This window comes from Mixophyes fleayi, chromosome 5, assembly GCF_038048845.1.
Source record: "Mixophyes fleayi isolate aMixFle1 chromosome 5, aMixFle1.hap1, whole genome shotgun sequence".
In the NCBI taxonomy this organism is placed as follows: Eukaryota; Metazoa; Chordata; class Amphibia; order Anura; family Limnodynastidae; genus Mixophyes; species Mixophyes fleayi.
In genome coordinates this window covers 180316600-180341045 of record NC_134406.1, presented here as the reverse complement: position 1 = coordinate 180341045, position 24446 = coordinate 180316600, and the positions used below count along the sequence as shown (strand labels likewise).

Sequence of the window (24446 nt, the reverse complement as noted above, 5' to 3'; positions counted from 1 at the left end):
CCTTTCTTTATAAGACATTGTGAACATCTGAAACCTAACTATCATGGTCTTCACTTTTTGCAGCCCCTATCTCCCTAGAGCAAGTAGGCTCACTGGTGGTACTTGGTGTCCTCCATGCACGGTTAAGAACATGATATGAGAATATACATCTGCACAGTGGTCAAAGTGGGGGTGTATACTGTGGTATGCTATACCGCCACTTCTCCCACTGTCTTCAAATTCCATTCACTTACATTCCTATTACATTTTTCATATCACCTCTTCTAAATTTCCACTTAGACCACTGCATCTGCCCCAATGTAAGTGGAAAGTGGAACTGAAGATAGAAATATCACTGCATATGCATTCACTTGACATAATGCAACCTGGAAAATATCCTAAAATGTGAAATTCCTGTACAGAAAAAGTTTACCAAATACTTACATCAAAGCAATTTTGTTTGACTGATGACTTCCAGAGAGCTCTGTGTAATACTATGAGGTGTATAGAAATTAGGTTTGATATAGATGAGATCTCTGTCATCCACAAGCAACAGGCAAAATAGGAACTCTGAACTTCTGAATTCAAGATAGAATATTTTTTTAAATAATAGTAGGTTTTGTTTTATTTTACAATGAGGTAACTTAATGAACTTTCCTTACTTATCTTTACATTTCCTTTTTGAATTCAAAATCCACTGTTTAAGGTAGTAAAAAGTTTCTAATTATTAGTCTTCTAAAACTTTGAGTAGGTTGGCCAGATTGACCTTCTTAATGTTACGTAGTTGTATAAATGTTTCAGTTGAAGGCAGTTCAACCCTTTATCCACAAAAACCCAATGTGATCCAGAGGAAGGAAAAAACCCCAAACAAAGGATAATTTGTATGTCTTTAAGGGGTGGGGTGATTCCTTCCTGACTGACAATTGACTGCTACTTTGATGTTACAATACTGGTATGCCAACTCTAAGACTGCAGAAACTGCTTGCAGAGGTTTTCATCTACAGTTCTTAAATAGTGTGAGTTGCTCACCAATACTTACGTACCCCTAGGTCTTAAATTCTAGGTAGTTCAGTCTTAGGTTGACAAATATCATGGAAGTAGGACAAGACGCGGGGAGACCAAAGAGATCAAACACCAGTGTCCAGCAAAAGTCCAATAAGAATGTGTACGACAGTTTACAAATACAAAATCAAACTCAAGGCAGGTGAGCCCTTGCCAAGTCTAAAATACAGCTCAAAGCTTGAGGCAGGCTGAGTTTGAGCAAGGTTAGAATGCAATCTAAAGGTCTGGGCACACTAAATACGAGCAAAATGAAAAATCCAAGCCAAATGTCAAAATCCAAAATATTCAAACAGAGACAAGCACACACTAGCAGAGATAAACTACAAAGCAGGGCACATGAAGCACGGCAAGGAAGCTTTCTAAAGAACTGTTATCCAAAAGTAGCAGCCTAAAGGAGTGATGACAGATGCAATGATTGAACGCCTTAAATAGCTGATTTTAACATGACTGTGCCCAATGTTAAAACTACCCGATCACCAAGGAAACAATCTGAAGCCACATTACTGACGCAACTGAGACGCATCATGGTCGCAAAGACTGAGGACGCAACCCCGCGTGTCTGCCGGATCCTGTTGCTAGGGGATCCAATCGATGTTGGAGGTAGCGATGCGACTTGTCTAGCAGCTCTGTCAGATCCTAACACCAGAAACAAAACTTGGTCAACTTACTTATGTGTGTTTCTCATGTCACTTGATCTGTATGTTCTGTTTTGCTAACAAGATGGTCAATATATTCTTGAATTAATGTACAATGGTAAATAATACAAACTTTTGTGTGACTACACTACAATATGGCTCTTTCTTTTTTTTATCAAGCATAATTTTATTGAGATTGCATCTGTACAGAGTAATGAGATAAAATGATGTGAGCATACATAAATTTAACGGATGAAAGGGTACACAGTAGCTATATAAGGTAAGAATCATACATAAACCATGAGCCTGTACTGCAGTACTATGACAAAGGCAAACTCATCACATCATTAACACATTTTCATGTTATGGATGGAAAGGAGGAGAGGGGCTTGGGTAGAGGATAAGTAAATAGAGATTCAGAGCATAACTTAAACAGGAAGCATCATATACACACAAAGAGAGCAATATTTTATGTGCTTTCTGATGCCGTAGAGTTAACAGGTAAACATCCCTAAGAGAAGGGCAGATTTGTGCTAAATTTAGAACATGATGGGTTTCATATTCTGTTATACTGAGTTGTGGTATCATTACTTACCATTTTGTACATGTGCCAGACCCTGCTTTTTAGGATTTGCATGGGATTGCTTTTGTCCTTTTTCCGGCTTGGTATGCTCATATGCCTGTTGCCATGGTGTTCTAGCTCATCTTGAGGTTGATCAGCAGATCAGTCACTGTTGGAGGTGTGTCCCCTCCTAATGCTACTGGGCAGTGTCGGACTGAGGCATGAAGGGCCCACCGGGGGACTGCACCGCTAGGGGCCCACCAGAGGGGGTGTGGTCAGCCATCAAAGAGGCAAGACCAGACACTAGAGGGGAAGTGGTCAGCCCACGAAGGACAGCTAGCACCATAGTGTAGTATATAAAGCATAGTATATAAGAAGTCAGCGCTGGGCGGGTTCGATCCTGGGTGAATGGCTGCCATAGCAACGGGTGAGATATTGGCCGGGTCACGCTCAGGAAACGGGTAGTATTATTATTGTTACCCACAGCGCACACAGGGTTAATGAATGGGGGGCACAATGGAGGGATGGAGAGTTCATCCTGGTGGGTGAAGGCACACACATGGATAATAAAAGGGGTGAGGGGCACCTAGGAGCCGTGATCATTTAATTCTGGCTCTGGTTAGGCATGAAATTATATGGGGGGGGGCTGGGGTTGTTCACAGATGGGCGGATCTGCACACAGGGTTGCAAGAGGGGTCATCTGTTCCTCAGGGAGGTGGATAGGCATGAAATGAGGGGTGCTGAGGGATAAGGTGTGTGATGTGATGCTCACACAGGGTTAATGAAGTGGATGGGGCACATAGGAGTTGTGTAGATAATCATAGAGAAAAGATGGGATGTAAAGGACACTTGGAAAGGAAAATAGGTGTTTGGGACAAGGTGTACTATGTTTTGCACACTGTGTTAATGAAGGGGAGGGGGGCATATAGTAGTGGTAGTGATTTTATTTGGGGGGGGGTAAAATAAAAGTATACTGATAGATAAAATGAAATGAGGGGGGGTTAAAGTATACTGATAGGTAAAATGAAATGAGGTGGGGTGAAAGTATACTGATAGGTAAATCAGGGTTAAAGGGGTACAGGAAAGTATGAGGGTGGCTGAGCGATAAAGTGTGTGATTCTTTGCACACTAGATTATTGAATGAGAGGGGTCATGTAAGTAGACCTTTAGCGTAAACTGGGGGTGTAAGGGTCACAGCTGAGGGATAAGGCATACAGTTCTCTGCACACACGGTTGATGAAGGGGAGGGGACATTGTGGAGTGGTGGAGACTTTATCCTGGGGTGTTGGGCATGAAATGAGGGATAGTATACATATGGGGGTATAAGGGTTACAGGATAGATATAAGGGTGCTATAGGATAAAGTGTACACAGAGTTAATGAATGGGTATGGTCTCATAGTGCTGGAGATTTCATTCTGGGTGGTTAAGCATTGGGAGATAATACACTGATAGGAGAAAGTGGGTGTGAGGGGAATATGGCAAAAAAATGGGAGCTGGGTTTGATGAGCTCGGTGATGTTGTACACCTGGGGGTCAGTAAAGGGGAGAGAGCACACAGGATTTATTGAGATTTTTTGGTGGGAGGTTATGCAAGAAATGGACATGAAAGCAAAGTAAGTGAAAACAACATTTAAAACGATATGGATGTAGAAAAAAAATGAGTATCTCCATATTTTTCTGCATATTCCTGTTTCTTGATCAGCACTGTGTTACTGTTGTGCTTCAGCTATTATCCTGTGCATCATTATTGCCATTTCAGTACTGTGACTCTGATGTTATTCCCTGTCTACTGAGTCTCAATAATCTATCTTTACCGCAACACAATCTCATTCTTCCTGCCAGTGTATTCCTACCAGTGCTGATGAAATATGCAGTGAATAGTGGCTTTGGATATTTCCAGGAATGTCCTCGCAGGCAGTTTGCTGCATTTAGTATGTGAGCAACAAGTTTGAAGGTCTGACACTTATGGGAGAGAAAGCAAATAATATTTAGGATGTTCACACGTCTCAATAGATCTGATCTCTTTAATGAGTTTGCCTGTATTCCTCCAGAAACTAATAATTTGGGGGCATTGCCACCATATGGTGCCATATGGTCCGAAGCTTGTGAACATATGTTTAAGTCAGACTGGGTCAAGATACCATGTCAGGTATCTCTTAGACCCATTATTTTATGTTCTTGTGCAAAGTGAAGATTTGGACAGGTTAGTTCTCATAGGCTCTCCAATGCCAACTTCCTATTTAACTTCATGGGGTTCATTGTATTTGACGTAAAGGAAGCAGAGGTATTCTGTGATAGTCAGTATCCTCTGAGTAATAATTTGTTGCCCAGACTGGTAGAAGTTTCATATTTGTAACAACTGATAGAACTGGGATCTTTGGAGACTGAATAGCAGATTTACTAAGCTGCGGGTTTGAAAAAGTGGGGATGTTGCCTATAGCAACCAATCAGATTCTAGCTGTCATTTTGTAGAAGGTACTAAATAAATGAAAGCTGGAATCTGATTGGTTGCCATAGGCAACATCCCCACTTTTTCAAACCCGCAGCTTAGTAAATCTAGCCCTAGGTGTTGCCCATAGCAATTAATCAGAATCAACATTTACATTCTAGAAAGAAGCTAGCTACAATCTGATTGGTTGCTGTAGGCAACACCTCCACTTTTCTTTTTATGAAGGTTTAGTAAATCTACCTCTAAGTGTCCTCTGTAGGTCGTCAAAAAGAAGTAATGTCATTTAAAAATCTAACTTTTGCATTGACCCAGTTTGAGAGCCTTCTCAGGTTCAGGCCCCGAGGGATTTGGGGGTTGAGAGGAATCAGAGACGAAAATAAGGGAACTAATGAATATTGTTTATTGTAATAGTCCCAAGGGGTAAATGTATCAAGGTGAGAATTTTCCGGTGTGTTTGAAAAGTGGAGATGTTGCCTATAGCAACCAATCAGATTCTAGCTATCATTTTGTAGAATGTACTAAATAAATGATAGCTAGAATCTGATTGGTTTTTCAAACCTGCTGGAAAACTCTCAGCTTGATACATTTACCCCCCAGACAGAGAAATTACCAAATGTCCTCTATATAGCGGGTGCAACTATAACATTTTTGCATTTAGAGGAAAAGTGCAAGGTAACAAATACCTGTGTCTGCCTTATCTATGCTCACCGACACCTTGGTAGGAGGGGGTTGTACCAGTATATACAATGAGACACCTGAGATGATATTTAATATTTTTTTTAAATTAGAAAGCATTAGGCGCCCATCGGCAGAATACTTAAAAATATGTTTCGATTCGACAGATTCTGTTGTATTTATTAGCTTAAATAAATTGATTGGTGATGTGTTTTTATATAATTTTTACTGGGAGAATTTGAAAAAGAAATAGCAGACTCAGCAGAGTGTTCTTTTTAATCTTTTCTATTATGGGAGGATAATTGAGTTTATAAAGATGACTGTATTGCTTAATGAAATAAATCCTAGCTATTTGATTGCCTGATTTTGCCATATAAAATGACAATTACTATCCAGCATGCACTTGGGTGTGGGAGGCATGTTAGGGAATAAAGCTTCTGATTTGTCAGTGTTAATTTTTTAACCTGATAATTCCTTGTATGTTCGGATTCCTTTGAATAAATTAGGTAGGCAATTTAGAGGCTTGGTGATGGACAGTAGCAAATCATCAGTATAAACAACAATATTATTTAATTTTTTTATTCCTGTTTCTATTCCCGAGGTGTCTGGGTTGATTCATATTTGAATGGCAGGAGGTTTTATAGCCAGTGCAAAAACTAGGTGGGAGAAGGGACATCCCTGGTGTGTACCACTCATAATGCTAAGAGGGGGAGATGTAAAGCCATTTGTGTAACTGAAGGACTGTTAAATAATTCAAAGGTGGATGTTAGAAAATTGCACCGGAACCCCTTCCAGTCCAAAGTGTGTACCATAAAAGCAAAGTTCACCTTATCAAATGCCTTTTCAGTGTATAGTGCTAGAATAAATGCAGTTTTTGCTTATTTTTATCGTGGATCAAATCTATTATTCATATTGTATTATCAAGGACCTGGAGCACTGTGATAAAACCACTTAGTTGGGGTGGATAAGGGCTGGCAGGGTGGTGTTGAGTCTGTGTGCTAGGAATTTCACAAATAATTTTTAAGTCGGTGATAAGGGAGATAACCTTATAAAATGAGCTAACACTTGGGTCTTTGCCCACTTTAGGGAACACTGTGATTCTAGTCCTTGTTGTAGCTGGATGGAAAATTGCTCCTTCAAGCCCCACAGTAAACAATTCCACTAATTTTGAGAGCAGAACATTAGTATTCTTTTTACAGTATTGGGGTGGAAGCCTGGCAGGACCAGGACCGGCTGAGGAGTGTATGGTGTTGGTGGTCCTATGAGATTCTTCAAGAGATATTGGCGAGTTTAATAAAGCCATTCTGTAGATCGAGACCCAAGGGAGACCAGGTAACCGCAGACCACCCTCCATATTGTCTCAAAGCCTCTGTGGACTGGAGTAAGGATCCCAAAGGCTATATAGTTATCAAACTCTTCTGCAATTTGATGGGATCATAGATCAGATGCCTTGAACAATTTTTAATGGCACTTATCCCTATGGCAGCCTTTTTATTGCTAACTTTGCTGGCAAACAGGGTGTCTGCTTTGTCACCACTTTTGTAAAACCTATTTCAGAGCCATTTGAGTATTTTAGTGAATAGACAGACAATATTGCTAGGATCTTATTGTGTAGGAATGTGCTTGGGAGTGACTTATGCCTCCTGGTAAGTAAGTAATTTGCTTTAAAAAGTTTTTTAACAAGCTTTTTAGTTTATTTTTTCTTAGTAAATAGGACAGAAATTATTCATTATGATTAGCTTCCCATACTGTGGTGATTGGGACTTCACCTGAGGTGCTGAGTTCAAAGAACTTGGAAATGGTTGTCTTTATGTCCGTGAAGTGGGCTGGGTACACACTACAAAAATTTTAGACCAATTTGTTATCTCTAACGATTTTATGAACGAATGAAGTTCCAATCAGGCTGCCAACTGATCTGTACAACACTATACAATATTTACCTACAGATCTGTGCTCTTCATCTGGTTCAAGAGCAGCGTAGTGGTTTAGAGAATGACAGCACAATATTAATTAATTAATTAATTCATTCATTCATTCCAGTCACACTGATTAACCGCCTTGTTATAATATGTCATGGCAAGCAGTGCTGAAGTCCTTTTAAACGATCTGTTCTGTCTATCTTAACCAGTGCTGAACCTGGAGGCTTTAATGTGAAATTCGGTGATACCCATGTATTCCTCCTAGTCCGCTATAGCAGTAGCAAGTCAGTGTGGAATGTCTAATCTTAAGGGCTAGTCAGAAGTAAAATGTGTCTGCAGGCAATGATGACAGAGGTAAGGACAGAATGGGAGACTGGGAAAGTAATGTGGGAAAGTCAGGTGACCTGGACTGAATAGCTGGACCGGTCACTGTCAGAGCAGCTGAATGTTCTTTGCATGGAAGAAACAGGTACAAATGCCCCTCACTATCATACAGACATACATGACGTGAAATAGTAATATATTAGGTTCTGCAGTGTGGAAGGGGAGTATTGCAGATAAAGGTCGGGACAGACAGACAGGGCCAGATTAACCATAGGGCTAACTGGTCTACAGCCCAGGGGCCTCGGGCATCCAGGGGGCCCTTGAAAGTGCTCAGCAGCAGTATTGATCGGTCGGGGGTGGGGGTGCCCCCGGCGCGATCAATGCAGCTGAGCACTTTCACTGCGGTCCTTCCCCGGCACGCTGTAGTCTTCTTACTGAGGAGATCTCGTGAGTCTCACTCTCACGAGATCTCCTCAGTAAAGAGCGTACAGTGCGCCAGGGAAGGACTGCAATGCCAGGAGAAGGAGGTAAGTGCCTTGGGGGCGGCTCAGCTCACCGTGGGGGCGACTCAGATCATGGGGAGGGAGGCCCTCACGGGGGAATGGAGGTCCCCTTAGCCCAGGGGCCTCCATTCCCTTAATCCGGCCCTGGGCACACAAATACTTGATAGCTTATTTGTACACTGAAATTTAAAGTTGATATTTGTGTGCTACATGAAAAAATTGTCAGTATTTAACTTATGTACAAAATAGAAAACTAGTTTGCACCCCTTGCATTGTAACATGGTTTTGTCCAGGAGACTGAAATAATAATACCTCTTCATTAAGATCCTTAATGAATCAGGCCCTAGGTATTTCCACTTTAGAGAGGGTATTCCTTATTGTATTAGTTAGAACTGGACATGCTAGGACTTTTGTTTATGTTTTGTTTATTTTTGGAGCTGCTAAATAAAACTAGCTGTGGCTACTTGAACCGAGGAACTGGAGTGGTGTGATATTGTTTGGCTGATGCATGGGAAGTGCAGGCATTTACCCCAGCAAACAGCACCACTAACCTGATCTTGCGACAGTAAGTTGACTTATCTGAGGAAGATCTCTCCACAATAGATAATATGGCACAGGAAGACTCAGTGTTTTTAGTTTCCAGACTTAATCAGTTCACTTAGTGCCCTGATTCTAGTGCTGCTCTGTTTCCTGAATGTGTATATCTTAAAACTTTGATAAAAGAAAACTTAGGTGTATTGTCTGATCAGTTTCTGACAAATGTGACCATCCTTTCCTGTTTGATTTATCTGTGGTGGTTTAGAGTTCAAGTCTGAACTCAGTTTGACCAGTGGCACTGGCTTGTTCTTCTAGTCTGACCATCACTATCACTGTCATTAACTCAGTTCTGCTTTCCAGAGTTCTATATAACGTTTAGCCCTATTCTCCAGAAATTATGTCTGCTGTTTAGAACTGCCTCATCAGAAGTTTAGTCTGTTAATCTGAAATCTTCACCAAAGGTTGTGTTTCCTATACTACTGGCTTGCAAGAATATTCTATCTGCACATTTCTTTTCACAGTCTTTTAAGACCACCTAGTCCAAGCCTGTTGATGCAATTCTTTCAAAACCTAAACTTTTGATCTCATGTTCAGTAATAACACTTTTCCTAGCTTCTATATTTAAAATATACTCTGGGGATTTTGCTTTTGTGGATGCCAGAAGTCCTGCAGTTGCATCTGAAGCCACGGATCCCCCAGTTGCCTCTGCTTTCCCTGCTGCCTTGGACACTGGTGGTTTTACCATTGGTTATAAAGACCACAGTGATTTCCTCACTATCTCAGACACTGGTGACTTAAAGTTTACCCCAGAGCCTGATGTCTCGGAGTTTCTCATGATGCATGTGTTCAGGATCTACCCTAAACCACTACACTCTCCCCCTCATCTCGGACCAAAGGAAAAGCCAGGTAACCATCTTTATGAAGCTCATTTTCTATACAGTGTATTACCAAATTCGGATCCAATAGATACGTGAATCAAAGATGCCCATCCTTTCATAATGTAGGCTATTAGGAATACCGGGTGTTATGAACTTGCCCTTAGAATAGCCCTCATTCAAGATGGCCAGAATTGTCTCATGAAGACTCCATCTTGAATCTGTGTTATTAACTTGCCCTTAGAACAGCCGTTATCCAAGATGGCTGGGACTGTTTCATAAAGATTCCCATCTTGGATCTCATTTCCTGTTTGGGCCTATAAATGACACTTCCTGTTTTGAAGCCTTTGCGTGAGTATTGTGTTTGATTTGGATTGCATTTCTTAGATACTTCTAACAGACCTTTATCTGCCTTGGAATTATTGACTTAATTTGTTGGTGTTACGTCTCAGGGGAGACTCCTATTAGTCAGTGTTATCGCAGGCCTTCCCAAGGCGCGGAGTCTAACGGACCCCCCGGTCTTCACCAAGAACCGCCGCAAGGTGGGATGGGCTTTGCTGCCGGAGGCCCACAGGTCGCGGCCTTTAAGTTAGCTCCCTGACGTAATAGGTGAGAGGCTGTAGATGAGGGAGCAAGAGAGCAGACTCTGTAGCGGTATAGTAGTACAGCCCGGCAGGATTGTTTAGTTGAGGCACATACAGAAAAATCCCATCACATCTCAGTGGAACACCGGATTTTATACACTGAAGAGATACCACAGTTAGGAGAGTCACTAGGTTGGTTACACTGATACTCAGACAGCGGAATGGTCAATAATAATACACAGGATCACAGGCCAGGCAGCGGAGTAGCCAATATGGATAGCCGGATCGGACACACAGGAGCACAGGCAGCAGAGTAGTCAGTAAGAATAGCTGGGTCGGATACACAGGAGCACAGGCAGCAGAGTACTCAATATGGGTAGCTGGGTCGGACACGGGATCACAGGCGGTAGAGTAGTACAGAAACAGCGGTCTAACAAACCAGAGGTCATACACGGAAGAATACCAGAAAGTAGCACAGGATGCAGAGAGAGAGCCAGACACCAAGTTGTAACTTGTTGCTCTGACACAGGCAGTATTTCAGAGCATGCAAGATATAGGAGCAAGGAATTCAAATTCCCCACCTCTGTGTCACATGACCACAGTCGCACGACTCCTGCCCGTGAGAACAGAGCAACAGCTGCGATCGAGAACAGGAGAGAGCATCAGGTAAGTCTCTTACAGTTGGATATTTTAGATTTGTATTTCAAAATAAATCCTGTTTACTTTAGAACTACCTGTCTATTGGATTCCATATGTGATACCAGAAGTGTGACACCGGGTGATGCCCTTTGGCTTATGCAATTCCTGAACCATCATCCAAGACTACATCAACTTTTTATTCAGGAATCTACTAGAAACCATTCGTTTTTATCATATACATGGGTGAATAACTTCACTTCTCCCTCCACCTGAAGGAGCACACCAGCCATGTGAGTAAAGAACTGTAAAACATATCTAATTGTACAATTATTTCTATGCCAAAAAAGTGTAATGTCCCTTCCACCACCAGACAAGTGGGGGATCAAGGCCATCCACAGGTTCATGGGGTTCAGTAACTACTACAGGGGATTTATCAGGGACTTTTAAAATTTTGCTGGCCCTATAACTGCCTTGACCAAGCAAAAACTCCTGGACTCCTCAAGCACAGCAAGAATTCACTATGCTTAAAGCATTAGTCTCCTTAGCACCCATTCCTCGCTACCACAATTCCAGTTGGGTCTACCCCATAGCAGTGGATGTAGCTGTGTCACACCTTAGGATCTGTTTGTAGCCAGACTGGGTTGTGTCTGGAGCTAAGCTGTGGCTACTGTCATGGATTAATAGAAACTGAGGCTGACTTACTGGTATTTGCGCTGCTAAACAAGAAGGCACAGAGTCAAAATGCATCTCTGGTCTTCGCCAGGGACCCCCGCAAGGGAGTTTGCTGCAGAAGACGCACAGGTCGCGGCCCTCCTAGTTAGCCACCAGTGAAGTGAAATAGTAGGTGAACAAATGTGGTTGCGCAATCCGACATCAGGCCGTGCAAGCAGAATGGTGCACAAGGGTCAAACCGCAGCGTGGTCAGAAAGCCGCGGGTCAAGCCAGGAAATCTGTATATGCCAAAGTGAGAACCAAAAGAGAGGTCAGGAAAAGCCAAATCTAGAAGCGATGGGTCAGTCAGGATGCAAGAAATCAAACAGGAACACTGAAGCATAAGGGGACCTTGATACTCTGGCACCAGAATGACACCAGAAGAAGAAAAATTCTCACTGGTCGCAATGAATAGGGCCACAGAACAGCTGAACGCCAAGCAACCGGGAGCCCATTGCCTAGCAATGGGACGCGATGGGGCAGCGGGAAAGGAAGGCGCCCATCGCTGATCAGACGTGTAGGTACGGCGCCTGACAGCTATGTACACAAAGCTAGGTGGCCTAATTATGTTCCTTTGCATGTTAGTAAAAGGACTGGTGATTAGACTAGCAGAGGAGTCCAGGCAGGAACCGAATTGCTTGGCTGGACTGAAACCCGACTGCTAGACCGGACTGGATTGCTAGACCCCACTGCTGGACCGGACTGGACCTGCAATGCTGGACCGGACTGGACCTGGAATGCTGGACCAGATTTGACCCGGAATGCTGGACCGGATTGAGACCGGAATGCTGGAGCGGATTGAGACCAGAATGCTGGACCGGACTAAGACCGGAATGCAGACTGCACTGTCTGAGCAGAAGTAATCAGAGAAGACTGCAGACTGCTGGGAACCAGGTTGGTGTCTGGAGAACCAACGTTCCACTGGCAACAGGTAAGGGCTCCAGGAAGTAATTGTATACTAGTTGTTGTCACCTAATTGGAGACTGTGGTTAGCTGGGCTGAAGCAGCACTCTGACTAGCTGAGATGGATCAGGCAACTAGATCCAAGATGATAGCGCCCAGGAACTGGTTTTGGAGGGATCTCTGGAGTGGAGACGGACTGGGCAACCTCCTGCAGAGATATTTGAGACCAGCAAAGCCAGTGGACCGCACGGACAGCTTAGATAGACAGAAAAGGAGTAAGTAAGTGGACCTGAGAGCCTGGTGTGTGACAATCTGAAGCTGGCATAGAATCTGTCTGGTCCGAAACAGATAATGAGAACATCCTTCACTCCTGCACCTTCTTCTTCAAACATTCACATCCACCAAGCTCAACCAGTATGAGGAATACTTTGAGCTGCTGGTCTTCATCATGACTCTTACTGGCACAGAGGACACTTTTCCTGGCACATTTTTATTTTGTTATTATCTATCACCCTGGATGCAATAATGTGAAAGTCGTCGCCCTCTCACAGCAGTTCACACTGAAAGCTTCTGAGTGAGAGGCATTTTTTCCCAGCATCTTATTTTTGAGTGGCCATCACAAACTAATCCCTATGCCACGCTTCAAGGGGACTTTTGTGTGATGACAATAATAGTTTCTACACTGGGGACACAACACCATGAATTGACATCTGGAAATTCATAGATCTCTTAATTTATGAATTTGGTTAATCCATGGAATGATGTGGCTATCTTTATATCCTTTTGCACCACCTGTGTCCTCACCAAGGTGCTTCACACTCACAATTTTTGGTCTACCAATTCCATACAATTGGAATCACATGTTCATCATGTCTGACCTCCCCAGTTCTGGTGGTCATTGATCACTAAAACAAGACCGCTTCACAGCCCAGAAGAAATTCCCACCGCTTCTACAACTCTCCCACAAGTTCAAGAGATGGAGGTTGTTTCAGGCTGGAGAGTCAAGTTTGTGGAGTTACACTTAGTTTTGGAGGTTGTTCTGTAAGGCTCTGAAAGGGATCACTGCACTTGACCCATGAAAACTGAACATGGATCAAGACTACAGATGACCTAGCACCTTCAATTTTTTTGCACTACCCCAAAAAACACAAAGGTTTGCACCAGTCTTCTTCGTTAGGGGGGTACAATAAGGAATTGATGCTACACCGGTGATTCTTGACAGGTAGCAGCACTAGAAACACAAGTGTCATCAGCTTCTGGAATTAAACAACACTTTGCAATGCACATGTCAGCACTTGCTGGTAACAGCAAACAGCTGAGGAGCAAACACCTGATTGCAAAGCACATTTCTGCAATCCAGGCTAAGGAACAACACCTGATTGCAACTCATATTTCAGCACTTCTGCTAAGCAGTAGTCAGGGCTGGGGAGCAACAACTGATTTGCTGTCCATAAACATCTTTAACTCTCATCTAGTTTTGCAGGAACAAAGTTGGATTACAGCACTAATATGTTTAGAAACAAGCACTGAACCTTTGCTAGTTCTCCAACTATTTACAGTCTCCAATCCTACAACTATGGCTTGTGTTCTATACTAATTTCCGCTCATTATCTCTTTGACTGTCATAAACAGGGGTCAGAAAATGGTGGCTTCTTTGCATCAACCAAGATTAGCACTGGCAGAATAGAGGCTTAGGGCTAGATTTACTAAGCTGCGAGTTTGAAAAAGTGGGGATGTTGCCTATAGCAACCAATCAGATTCTAGCTTTCATTTATTTAGTACCTTCTACAAAATGATAGCTAGAATGTGATTGGTTACTATAGGCAACATCCCCACTTTTTCAAACCCGCAGCTTAGTAAATCTAGCCCTTAGAGTCTAACAAACTCCTTTTATTCATCAGGGATCCTGCAAGGAAGTTTGAGATTCACTGCAGGAGTGTGATGTATGGTGAAAAAGCATGGAGCATGGTCCAAACACAGAGAGCACTGAAGAAGAATGGTCTGACTATTGGAGGTCAGATGAAGCCAATAATTTGGCATTAAGAAGTGTTCAGAGTTAACTTTAAATATCAGCATCCAAATTGAATTTGGTGGGCTGATGACATCGACAGTCATTTGCCTGCAACTAAAAATAGTGGGAGAGCAGTATGGTGGTGTTTCTGCTGTTTCAAGTGAGAAACAGTACCCCCCTTATACAGATGCACGCTGAACACCCTAAAAAAGGTTTAATAAGATTTGGTTTTATTTTTTGAAAATATTAAGAAGGTAGGAAATAATGATATCAGATGTCTTGACTTTGGTGCACTCTTAACGTCTTAACCCCTTCCAATCAAGGAGAAATTGTAAAACATGTTTGGATACTTACGAATCAAGGATTTTATTGAGCTCATACTCCTCTTGTCCCTGTCGGATGCAGGATGGAGGAGAAATGAAGGAGGACATGCAGTTAATGAAAAAGGTTTCAACAATAAACTGTGAAACACATTTGGAATGAGTAGGAGGTAATTGCTGACCTAAAGTTCTAACCGAAAGGCCATAGGACTATTCATTTTCAGAATATTGAATGGTCCTCTTAAATTGGGAACAAACTTCATACTAGACACTCATGGGTGGAGATTCCATATTGAAGGCCAAAACTTATCACCAGAAACCAACTTGAGAACCACATATCTTCTCTTATTGGCAGTGGCTCTGTAGCAAAGACATGCCGTGGTTATATACTCTGACTTCAGACCAGATATTAGAAAAGTCCTGAGAGAGAGACTCAACTGAAGGAACTTCAGATAATGGAAGATCTGACAAACCATCATTATCATCAACATTTATTTATATAGCACTAGCAAATTTTGTAGTGCTTTAAAATTGGGAACAAACAGTAATAAAACAATACTGGGTAATGAATATAGAGAGGTAAGAGGGCCCTGCTCGCAAGCTTACAATCTATGGGACAATGGTAGTTTGATACACACGGGTAAGTGCTACATCATATTGCACATTTTTCAGCTAGAATGCAAAGGTAAAAAGTATTGAGTAGGCCATATGATCAAGCACACAGCAATGTTGGTTAAAGGGTTATTATCTTGTGTAGAGAGTGGTAATAGGGTAACCTAGGGAGATTAAGATGGTGGTTGAGGAATATCATAAGCTTGTCTGAAGAGGTGGGTTTTCAGAGAATGCTTGAAGGTTTGAAGTTTAGAGGAAAGTCTTACTGTGCGAGGGAGGGAATTCCACAAAGTGGTTGCAGCCCAATAACAGTCCTGTAACCGGGAATGGGAGGATGTGATGAGAGTGGAAGAGAGACGCAAATCTCGTGCAGAATGGAGATGTCGAGTTGGGAGATATTTTGAGACAAGTGAGGAGATGCAATTTTGTTGATAGTCTTGTATGTTAGTAGAAGAATTTTAAATTGGATTTGTTGGAAAACAGGCAACCAATGTAGAGACTGATAGTGTGTATCATCCGCAGAACCAAGGAAGCTGAAATGATAACAATTTAAAATAAAAAAAGATGACATGGAAATAGATTCATGAGACTGATTGTTATGAGCAAATCCTGCCCAGGGACCAGTAATCTTGGTTAAAAGAAATGTTCAACCTTAAAAACATTTCTAATTCTTGATTAATCCTCTCTGTTTGCCCATTGGATTGCAGGTGGTATGCTGTGAAGAAATTAAGCTTAATGCCTTCATTTTTCTAAAGACAATTTAAAGGGGAGAAGTTCTCTGTCCTCAATACCGTAGTTCCTTTTCAGTAATTTGCAACTTTTGAGAGAAGAATCCACTAGGGTGAAGTTTCTCTGAGGGAGCTTGCTGTGAGATTATGGCACCTACACCAATAATCAACACATTAACTTCAAGAATGAAGGGATGAGAAATATCAGATTGCTTTAAGATGGGAGCAGAGGCAAATGCTTTCTTTGACTGATTTAAGATTAGAGATGCCTCATACGACCAATTTCTTGGATTAGTTGATTTCCGCATTAAGGCCATGATAGGTGCAAACAGAGAATAGAAGTTTTTCATAAACTGGTGGTAATAATTGGAGAATCCCAGAAAGCGCTGGCCAACCTTTGTTTTGACCTTGTCAGGATCCATTTAGAGACCAAATCCAGAAATTATGTAGCCAAGAAAAGGAATGCTCAAAATGGAAAAGGACATGCTCAAAAAAGTCACCTCTACAATTTAAAGAAAAATTGGTACCTTCGGAAATGTTTAAGGACCTCCTTAACATGATGCATGTGACACTCAATATCCTGGGAGATTATCAGGATGTCATCTAAATATACAATGACAAATGAATAGAGTACATGACAAAATATTTAATTAATAATACTCAGGATGATATCTGGAGCATAACAATCCAAAAGGCATTACTAGATACTTGTAATGACCATCCCTGGTATTAATCTTATCTCCTTTTTTGGGGTGGGGGTGAGGGATATTGGATTGTAAGCGCCCCTGCAATCTAATTTGGAAAAGATGGTCCTACTTTTATATGGTCAACGGTCATATGGTTCCATGATTGAAGGTATAGGGTATTTGTTCTTGATGGTAATTTCATTCAAGCCCTATAGTCAATACAGGAACGAAGACTGAACAAAGACAAGAACAAAGCTTCTAGATTCTAGATTTTTAAGGAAAAAGAAGCCGGCACTTCCTGGAGAGGAAGATTTTCGAATGAAAACTCAATACAAATTCTCTTGGATATAAGCACACATGGCTTGGGTCTTGGGAAGTGATAGTGGGTATACACATCTGCAAGGTGGAGTCTTCTCAGGCAGAAGTCCGGTTGAACAATGCCAATTTCTATGGGAAGGTAATTCTTCATATTTCGGTCTACCTCACCCTTACTGCACTGCAGAAAAGTTTATAATTGTCAGAGCCTCACATCATTCTAATGAAGCTGGAACGACTCCCCCCCCCAAGATAGTTAATTTACTATCCCCAGTGTAGAAAGTGGACCTAGGATGAATGATGCCATAACTAGACTTGTTATGATAACATTGCATTTTAGTAAGAAGAATATGATGACCTATTCATTCTTAAACATGACATATAACAGTCATTATACTTCTCTATGTTAATTAAATGACTGCTGCAACATTGTCAAAATCAAATAAACTTAATGAGTTCTTAATGCAAATTGGTAATAAGCCAGTCTTGGATTTCACTGAAAGCTAAGGAACAACTACACACTACTGCCTCAGAAAATATCCACGAAATCTTGTTAGAATCAGGAGCACTTTGCAAAATGATATGGTGGACCTAAATTTAAGAATTAATGAAATTTCGGGTAGTTCTCTAGGACTCCTGGGAGAGCAGTCCTTTGTTCTGGATTCTGCCCAATTCCTAGTGTCCCACCGCCACAGCATGATGATGCAATCACTGTATTTCGCAGTGGGGACAATGACAAAATGACGCAATTTGTGGCACTACGCTCCCTCTGCACCTCCCCTCTGGGGAGACTTCTAAAGTCTGAAACCTGGCTCTCCGATTCTGATACTACTTCCCCCGCTGCCCTCTCCTATGGTGGCCTCTCCTTCACCCACTCCGCCAGGCCTGGTGCCCGTCCAGGCGGTGGAGTTGGCCTCCTCCTCTCCTCCACCTGTACTTTTCGTGTCATTCCCCCTGAACCCTCCCTCTCCTTCTCCTCTTTTGAAGCTCACTCCATCCGCCTCTTCTTCCCCATCCATCTCCACGTCACTGTCATCTACCGCCCCCCTGGCCCCACCTCCCTCTTCCTTGACAACTTTGCTAGCTGGCTTCCTCACTACCTCTCCTCCGATCTCCCCTCGATCATTCTCGGTGACTTTAACATCCCCATCGACAACCCCACCTACCCTGCTTCCAGCAAACTGCTCACCCTCTCTTCCTCCCTTGGTCTCACCCAATGGACCTCCTCCTCTACCCACTGCCTTGGTCACTCCCTTGATCTTGTCTTCTCCTACCTATGTAATCTCTCCGACTTCTCCATCTCTCCCTTTCCTCTATCCGACCACCATCTCCTCTCCTTCTCTCTCTCCTCTTCTCCTGCTCCCCTCCCCCTGCCCAAACCTACTCTGTCCATACGCAACCTCGACGCTCTTGACCCTGCCTCTCTGTCCTCCTCTCTCGATACCCTTCTTTCTCCCCTTTCCTCCCAGGCCTGCCCCAACCAGGCGGTCTCCCTCTACAATCACACCCTCACCTCCGCTCTGGACGCGGTCGCCCCTGCCCACTCCGTCCACCCCCGCTGCTCCAAACCCCAACCCTGGCACTCCAAATTTACCCGCTTCCTCCAAAAATGCTCCCGTTCCGCAGAACGTCACTGGAGAAAATCCCGCTCCCTGGCTGACTTCCTCCACTTTAAATTCATCCTTTCATCCTACAGCTCTGCCCTCTCACTCGCTAAACAATCTTTCTTTAAATCCCTCATCTCTTCCCAGTCCTCTAAGCCCCGCCGCCTCTTTGCCACCTTCAGCACTCTCTTGGCCCCCTCCCCTCCCCCCCCTCCCTCCTCCCTGACTGCCTCCGATTTCGCCTCCTTCTTCTCCTCTAAAATCGAGGCCATCCGACTTGAAATCTCCTCCTCCACTCTCTTTTCTACCCCTCCCACTCTTCTGTCCTCCCCCCCCAACCACCTTTTCCTCCACTCTTTCCGTCCCACCACCGGCGAGGAAGTCCACTCTCTCATTTCATCCTCCCCCCCCACTACCTGTCCCATGGATCCCATCCCCTCCCACCTTCTTCGCTCCCTTTCCCCCACCACCTGCTCCCACCTCGCTCACCTCTTTAATCTCTCCCTCTCCACTGGCATCTTCCCCTCCTCCTTCAAACATGCTCTCGTATCCCCCATTCTTAAGAAACCTAATCTCGACCCCACTTCTCTCTCGAACTATCGCCCCATATCTCTTCTCCCTTTTGCCTCCAAAATTCTCGAGAGGCTCGTCTGCAGCCGTCTCACCTCCTACCTTTCTGAATACTCCCTCCTTGATCCTCTCCAGTCTGGTTTCTCTCTCCCCTGCGTCTCTCTGTCTGTCCACCCCTCCCCTTAGATTGTACGCTCCTCTGAGCAGGGCCATCTCTCCTCCTGTTTCCACCACTTCTAACTCTGCTCTCCAGCTACTTAGCCCTCCTCCTCGAGAGTCCTCCACCCCACGTCCACTCTCGCTCCCTCCTCCCCCCTGGGGGTCTTCCTGTCTTCCGCGCCCTCCTTCTTGGGCCCCGTCGTTTGCGGATCCTCCCTCCCCCTTCCCCACCCTCTCTAGCTGTGCATTGAGCTTACTGAGTTGCTGTGTTTACTGTACTGTGCTGTCTCCCATTGTATTGTAATTTTGTTTGTCTCTGTACGGCGCTGCGGATGCCTTGTGGCGCCTTATAAATAAATATTAATAATAATAATAATAATAAAGTCGGCAAGTATGAACTTACTTCCTGTAAGTAATCACATGGGTGTGCAAGCACACACATCTTTAGCCTCATTTGCTCCTCCATTCACCTTGCATTGTAAAGAACAGGATTCCGTTCAAATAGAAATTTAAAAAGGCATTTTGAATCCTTATAGTTTACTTGGGGCAATACAGGGTGAAGGCTTGATGGAGCATACACAGAAAAAATACTCTGTCAAGTATTCACCCTGCATTGCTCCAATTGACAGTTTTTAAGGCACTTGAGACCTAAGATCCCATTTTATGGTTCCGTTTCATGCAAATTAAAAAGTGTAGCTAAAGCAAATGAGAAACATCGGCTAAACCTCTGAGGTCATGTACACTAAAGGACACTGCAGTCAGCTGTTGTTTGAAGTGGCAAAAGAAAAAATTAGCTTGGCCTCATCGGTAGGAGAAATGTAAAAGGAATGTCAAATATGTCACATTTTGTCAAGGTATGGGGGACTTATGTCTATTTGTGTATATTCTTTTATATAAGTGGCGTAGTGATTAGCCCTTCTGCCTCACAGCACTGGGGTCATGAGTTAGATTCTCAACCATGGCCTTATCTGTGTGGAGTTTGTATGTTCTCCCTGTGTTTGTGTGGGTTTCCTCCAGTTGCTCCAGTTTCCTCCCACACTCCAAAAACATACTGGTAGGTTAATTGGCTGCTATCAAATTGACCCTAGTCTGTGTGTATGTTAGGGAATTTTGACTGTAAGCTCTATTGGGGCAGGGACTGATGTGAGTGAGTTCTCTGTACAGCGCTGAGGAATTAATGGCGCTATATAAATAAATAAATGATGATGATGACAAGTCAACATTTAACACTCTTCTATTTCTCTGGCCCTTTGAGATCCTCTTTTCTGGAGCACTGGACCAATGCATGTCACATGCCGATTTCCACCACATCCTGAAGTTCAGGGATCCCAGATATCCGAGCTCTGCAGACACTGTTCCTTTGCAGTTTTCCCCTACCTCCTACTTGATTACTTTTGATATTTTGATATAGAGCATTAACGGCCGTGGTTTACATTTCTAATGATATAAGAACATACCTATTTATTTTAAAAAAAAAATGTATTAGTTGCTCACTGAATTTTGCCAGGTATCTGTCAAAGTCCTTACCTCACCATAAGTCATTTACTTGGTTCCAGCAGATTTTTCTTACTACTTATTTACCTGTTTACAAATCATATTTAACCTATTACATAGAATTATTAATACAGAACGTGGATTTGTTCTAGTGTATAGTACCTACAGTGAGAAAGACTAAATTAGAGGAAGATCATTGCAGGCTAAATATACTGACATAAGATAGTGTGCATTACCTATAAACTACTTTTTAAAAAAAGTGTCTCTAACATGGAGTTTTAATAAATCTGGTTTGGTTTTGTGTATAGTGTTATTTTATGCTTTGCAAGCGGCTCTGGTGTGGCACAGTTTAGTTGATTGCTATATGTTTTCAGATTAGGCACCTTTATTCTTAAAAAAACAATTGTCATACTTCTAGACATTGAGAGCCGTGTCCTACTTGATTGACAAGGCTGGGGGAGGATTTATTTGGGACATCTGTGTGGTGATTGGCTGCACAGCTCTCCCACTGAATCAGCAACAGTTTCACACTGCTTGCTGTGGTTTCTGACAAGCTGTCAGCTGACAGGCATAGACAATCTACAACCATGACTATTGCCGAGGAGGTGGGACAAAACACTTTTGATGATGTCATACATGAAGACGGCCAAGAAAATAAACAAAACTGCTTAATGGGAAAGGTAAAGCATATAAATTATAAAACCTTTTGATAAACTTGCATCAAAAAAAGATTACATGTACAATATTTCAACATAATAGATTTATTTTTTTTAACTGACAATTTTATGTAGACGCCTACATTCTAGTACAGTTACTGGATACAGGAGTCTTGAAATATGCTTCCACAATATCGCAGGCCAGGATCAATGTTTAGCCAGAAGTTGTACATAAATTTCCTTGTGTTTACCCTCCCATATCCCACAAGCACCTAACACATCCTTGCATTGCAAATCAATAGAAAAAGCACAAGAAGTCGAATAAACAAGAGCTGTAATGTGCATTCCTGATTAATGCAACACTATAACTAGAGTTACCTGTATTAAGCTGCAAAGCACACCATGAATAGGGTCAATTACAGCTACTGCAATGTGTTAATATAACACATTCACATCACACCAAGAGGAAGGTCGAATTGAGTTTTTCACGTGGGTCACAAGTACTATTTTTACATTCAGGGCAGTTTCCTTTCCTAACTTTAAGGATCCAAATGACTGTTAAGTAATCCAACTCAGAATGCATATTGACACAAAAAATAAAACACCCTACGTTGTTCATTTTCTCTTGGCAGCCATTTAGATAATCTATAGCTGTCTGGTATTATGAGCTGTGTATAGCTTAATTGCAGGTGACATAAATAACTGCATTGGGGTATCTTTAAACAGGGCTATATGTCATTGCCATTGTTTGTGGTGCAATGCCTTGTGTGACCTCACTGGCTCCAAAATGGTTAAACTCATTGCGATTTCCTAAATGACGCTGACACGCACTATTCATCCCAGTGGACATTGAGCTTGGTTTGTACTCATAATTCCTACTCTATGACTCTCCTCCACCCCTTTCTCTTTCCAACAGAAGCACACACCCTGCTGTAATCAAATGCATGCACTTACAAACTTTCCTTATATTTCAACTTTTTCCTTTCCTTCCTGTTTATTACTACTTTTTATTATACATATATATATATATATATATATATATATATATATATATATATATATATATATACACAGACATAGTGTGGAGATTGATTAAGCCCACAGAGGTTTATTTAAAATAGAGACAATACAACAAAGCATGGATTTGAAACTAATGTATGCCAGACTAGTGGAGTGCTAAAGAAGAAAGGGTTAAGTGAGACCGCCCCAGCTCTGTTGTGCGTATGCAATAATCTGTGTGGCTGCCTTGGCTGTCTGCCAAAGTGTTGCCTTGCCTCCACACACTCCCCCCCCCCCTTTTCCTCCCTTTTGCATGAAGTAGGATCCTTGAGCTGTTGCAGAGGCAGCCAACTGCTCCATATTTGGCTTCTATTACACATTTACATACTGAAGAGAGAGAGGGAGAGAGAGCTGTACTGCAGACATCATTTCTACTACAGTAGAGGAGACATACAAGACCTATGCGAGGGGGGGCAGAGTAAAAAAAATACAAAAAAACGCAACAGCTCAAGACACCCTCTTCAACCAACAACCTCTCTACTGCACTTTACAGTAAGTCGATTTTATTTTCCTCTTTGCTGTTCTTTGTCGAATGTGGAAATCGCAGCAGACAAGACGTATGCATGCATACGTATTCATGTGGATATTTATATACAATACAACCAGAGAGATCATAAGCTGGGCTTTCCCTTCCTGCTCTGAAAGACAAGCAGCAGAAAACTGTAATCATCAGGAGGTACAGACATGTTCTTTTTCCTTTTTTTTTTCCCCCTCACTCAGTCTCCAAGATTGATTCAAAATAGTTCCTAACAAGGCTGGACAAGCACATCTTGTTAATTAGGTAATGATGTCTATTCTTTTTGTGGCTGTGATGGGCCCTGTCATTGTACATTAACCCTTTCTGAGCTGGAGGTACCTGTAGTGTTGTGGAGTAAAAGAGCAGTTTGACGCTGCCTAGTAGTAGGGGCACGGTGTGTGCAATTGCCGCTTTCACCATGGGGTGCTGAAAAGACTCTACAAGGGGAGAGCCTATGTGTGTATGTGTACGAGAGAGGAGACTGCACGTTTATGTCACCTCTGTCAATCCCCTCCTCCTGCTGTCTCATCTATCAGTCTGCTTCTCCTGTATGGAGACCACCTGGTTCCAGACTACTGAGCACAGGCAGCTTTAATCTTAATATTATCCTACTATTAACGTTAGGTCATTTTAATGTTGATGGCCACTGAAAACACAATCTGAATCAAAAACAGCAAAAAGACTGACTGAAACGTCTGTGTTATATGTGCCTGATTTCATGTTTACCAGTTGTTTTATTTAAACAGTAGATCTACTACTTAGCTTGCCCACAGGCGCTGTCATTGTGTGATCAAAAATGAGTCTCTCAGCCAAGATCATATTAAAGAGACTGACAAGTTTTGTATCACGTACAGTATCGCCATTTTACCAGTCACGAGTCTGTAGTCTTTGTTTTATATGTTTAAACTATTCATAAGTGACCACTTGAGTCCACATTAGTAGGCCCAAATTGTCAGTGCTCTTAACTATTGCCTATGACTTCAGTAAGGAACATTTATTACATATTATGTACTACATGTAAAAGGTGGGGAAGGCTATAACCAGTTATTTGTGTGTGTGAGATTAGAAATCAGTGTCCCATTTCTAAACAAAGGGCCTAATAATTCAGATTGATAAGAAGTCCGGCCTGGAACAGTTGGAAGCTGACTGCTCCACCCCACTATTCTGGTCTCTGCATTCAGTGCTTCCAACCTGCCCTCCTGGAGAACAGTACGATCCTGCTCTGTCCTCCCGGAATTACTTTTTAGATGGAGTTACTGATCTTTGTAAAATATATATGAATGATCCTGAAATAGTTTCCTAGAAGTTGAATGCACTATGTCTTTGCAGGACCGTGTAGAGTGAATTATGTATCTACG

The 24446-nt window shown here is 42.5% G+C and overlaps 1 protein-coding gene across 1 annotated transcript in view; it reads left to right on the top strand.

Annotated features, from left to right (window-relative positions):
* The first annotated feature begins 22821 nt into the window (after positions 1–22821).
* Positions 22822–24446, top strand: part of ATXN1 (ataxin 1) — a 224204-nt gene continuing 222579 nt past the window's right edge. The window contains exon 1 of the mRNA XM_075213105.1: positions 22822–23063. The gene's annotated coding sequence lies outside the window, so the exon portion shown is untranslated. The remainder of the gene's footprint in view (positions 23064–24446) is intronic.